This window comes from Nilaparvata lugens, chromosome 4 (assembly GCF_014356525.2).
Source record: "Nilaparvata lugens isolate BPH chromosome 4, ASM1435652v1, whole genome shotgun sequence".
Classification (NCBI taxonomy): domain Eukaryota; kingdom Metazoa; phylum Arthropoda; class Insecta; order Hemiptera; family Delphacidae; genus Nilaparvata; species Nilaparvata lugens.
The window spans coordinates 58,477,257-58,480,811 of record NC_052507.1 but is presented as its reverse complement, the minus strand read 5'-3'; positions in this window follow the sequence as shown (position 1 = coordinate 58,480,811).

The window sequence follows — 3,555 nt, the reverse complement described above, 5'->3', positions numbered from 1 at the left end:
ATTCAAATGAATACATTCTATTTTTTTATCATTACTTCCATTAAAACTAGTCACTAGGACTAACCATTAATTTTGTTCTCTTATTTCTCATCCTAAAATATTAATTTTTATTGCTAAAGTCTTCCAGTGAAGCCTACAGTTCCAATCTATAATTCTTCTACTTTTAAATTCTTTCGCTACACATTTATTTTAATTTATACTTTTTTCGCTTCACTAGCACTACACCAACTCGAAGGGCTTTGTTCTCTTCAACCTCCTTGTGAGTTCAGTGCTGTCTAGTAGTTGGATGACTTCGATGTTGTCGTGTTGATGAAGACGTGACTCATGATGGGCTGCCAATCTTCTTATTTCACTGGTCACATAGGGGATGTATAGATCTCGGTGCAAATCGCTGTTCCTTATGTACCAGGGCGCATTCACCATGTTCCGCAGTACTTTGTTTTGGAATGTTTGAATCTGATTGATGTTAGTTAGATATTCTCTAGAGCAGCCCCAAAGCTGAATACCATACGTCCAGACAGGTTTTAGAATTCGTTTATAAATCAATATTTTGTTGTCCAATGAGAGTTGTGATTGTCTGCCCAACAGCCAATAGATTTTACTGTATTTGAGTCCCAGCTCACTCCTTTTCATCTTATTTATTTATTTATTTATTCGTTGACAGAATCACAAATCATATAAATATGATTAGGAAGGAACAACAGGCTTGGCCCAAATCTATTCCATTCCCAAATTTTGATAAATTAATAAAATGTCCAAAAAATAGGTTATGTTTCTACTGTAAAACGTTCAAGTTCAATTTTCGTCCAAAAATAAGCTAAAGATTTTGAATTTAGAGAAATTAAAACACCAAACTCTTGATATGCTCTTTCCATTTCAACTTGGCGTCAAGAGTCATTCCAAGGTATTTTGCGGTGTTGCTATGTGATACTACATTCCCATTTAGATTTATACGAATAGGATCATTGATATTTTTGTTTGTGAAGTTGATATGAATGGACTTCATCTCATTCGATCGAATTCATTTTTTGGTCCAGTCACTGAATTTGTTGCTAGTATTCTGTAGTTTAAAATACATTCTAAGCGTTAAATTTTTATTTTTGCTACAATATAATATACCGGTATTGAAATATAGTGCAATATTATTCCACTGAGTATTAAGTTATAAGTTTTAATATTAAAGTTTAATATAAAATTTTAAGTTTTAAAATATTATTGCATTCTTATAATTTTTTTTCTTCAATTATTATTGTGATATTGAAATCCTGAGTTTCCCAAAATTTACTTACTCGCGCATCGCTAAAAGATCAGTAATAGCAGTTGAATACAGGGCATCAAGGACTTCTCCTTGTTTATCCTGAATCTGAATCCTTTTCGATGCTATCAAGAGTATATTATTCAGGCCCTCATTATACCGTCATTGTCCATCAGTAGCAGGAAGCTGCAAGCGTTGAACACCGCTTTGTCTGCTTGTTTTTTGTCTGCGATGTAATGGCGAATTGGCCCAAATTCGTGGCACGGTTCTGACACGCAAGATTAACGAAGAGGAGCGATGGATATATGTAGTGTGCTGGAATAGTTGACGGCGAAACATCAACTAGACGGAATAGGATGTGAATTAACAACTAGTTGAAATATTAACGTGTTTATAAAGTATGCGTTACAGTCCAAAAATTTTATGGAAAAGGGTGCGAAGAATAAACGTTTACCAAAAGTAATAATCAATCAACATGTTTACTGAATAGCAACACTATTTTCAATATATATATTATATATGATATTTGAATCACTCATAGTTGTCAATAATCTTGTAACTTAGAGTTCTTATCTTTGTTGAAGCCTTATAAGAATCATATATTACAGTCCTTGATTGTTTAGAGCTCCATTGATTTTATCATTTATACGGATAAAATACATGAAGCTAGTAGCTCCAGGTCTATTGAATCGTTTTCAGGATAAGTCGTCACAAATTTCTAAAAATAATTCAACTCAACTTCAAACTTTGATAACATTTAATACACAGTCATATAATACATTTAATCCACCATCACTATAGATATTGTATATTTTTGTCACCCCTTGCAAATTGTATAAACATTTTGTTAAGTTGAAGTAACCACTATTCTATGCGCTCGATCCCCACTAAATGGGTGAGCACTCTCTATTAACTAATTTACAACTAAATAAGGACCTTTAGAAACCGAAAACGTGTGTTCGTGACACACCCCCGACCAAATACATTACTTGGGATTCATTATCCATCTGAGTAATATCAAGTTCTATATTATGAGTAACTTAATGTATATAGAATTTTAAGTGATGTTGGGCTTTGATCAATATACCACATTCTGCTAACCGTATTACCAGAGATTAAATAAAACTTTTTTACTTTCCTCGCCGTATAACCATAGGTAAGCAAAGTATTGCTTTCCGAAAAAATTAAGGTATCCCAATTTCTAAATTACCACAGGGTTATTCGCGATTTTCTCAAAAAACGACTTCAACGATTTTGATCAAATTCATACCTTAAATAGTCATTGATAAGCTCTATCAACTACCACAAGTCCCATATCTGTAAAAATTTCAGGAGCTCCGCCCCATACATGCAAAGTTCAGATTTCCAATTTGAACGAAAAAGTGGAAAAGATTGAGCATGAAAATCTCTACAATTAATGTCCAGTAATATTTTCATCCAATATTAAAAATAAGTTCGAAATTCGAGAGAATGTCATTATTCAAATGCAAACTTGAAGAGAGAGGCAACTGTTGATTCCAATTTGCCTAAAATGTATTCTACATACCTCCATTGATCCTATTAAATTATTCACTGGAGGAGATAGCAGAATAAATTGATCTTGTCAGCTGATTGATTTCAAATTATAATGGAAACTTTCATAACGGCGAGGAGAGTTGTGCGAGTGCGCCACACCAGATTTTATTAAGCATTTCTTTTCTTCAGGATATAACATACCTATAATAATACTGTACTACAATATTGCTCTCGGTAACGATAAATATTCGATAAAGCCTGACTCTTCAGATGATCAAAAGTTTTCTATTTGAACCTCTCTATTCTGTTCTAAAAACTAACTGTAGCCTACCTTTTCAAATTCGATCAAAACTACCTAGTAATTAATTGACAATGCAAAGTACCCAAAATGTGGGTAGTCGACAATATTAGTGATAAGGCAAACCAGTTGCATATAGTTGACGTCCATCGTTATTCAACTAGTTATTCAACTAGAATCAACGTGGACCGAACTCAGATGCAGTGGTCTTTTCGGATTCCCCCCTCCACAATTCTAGCGGTCAGATCTCTGCTGCTGATGATGATGCTGGAACCCGGAGTCAGCTCGTGTGTGCCTTTTTTCGTGAGTGAGAGAGAACGCCTACAAGAGAGGATGAGTCGGACAGTGGAAGAGGTACGGTAATGGGCGGGAGAGAAAGAGAGAAAATGATTGAGTAAGCTTCTAGTTTCTTGTGGACGCTCCTTCCAGTTCTTCAGAGCACTGAAGATGCGAGATGCGAGTATCTCAGTCCTACTCTGCAGTCAGT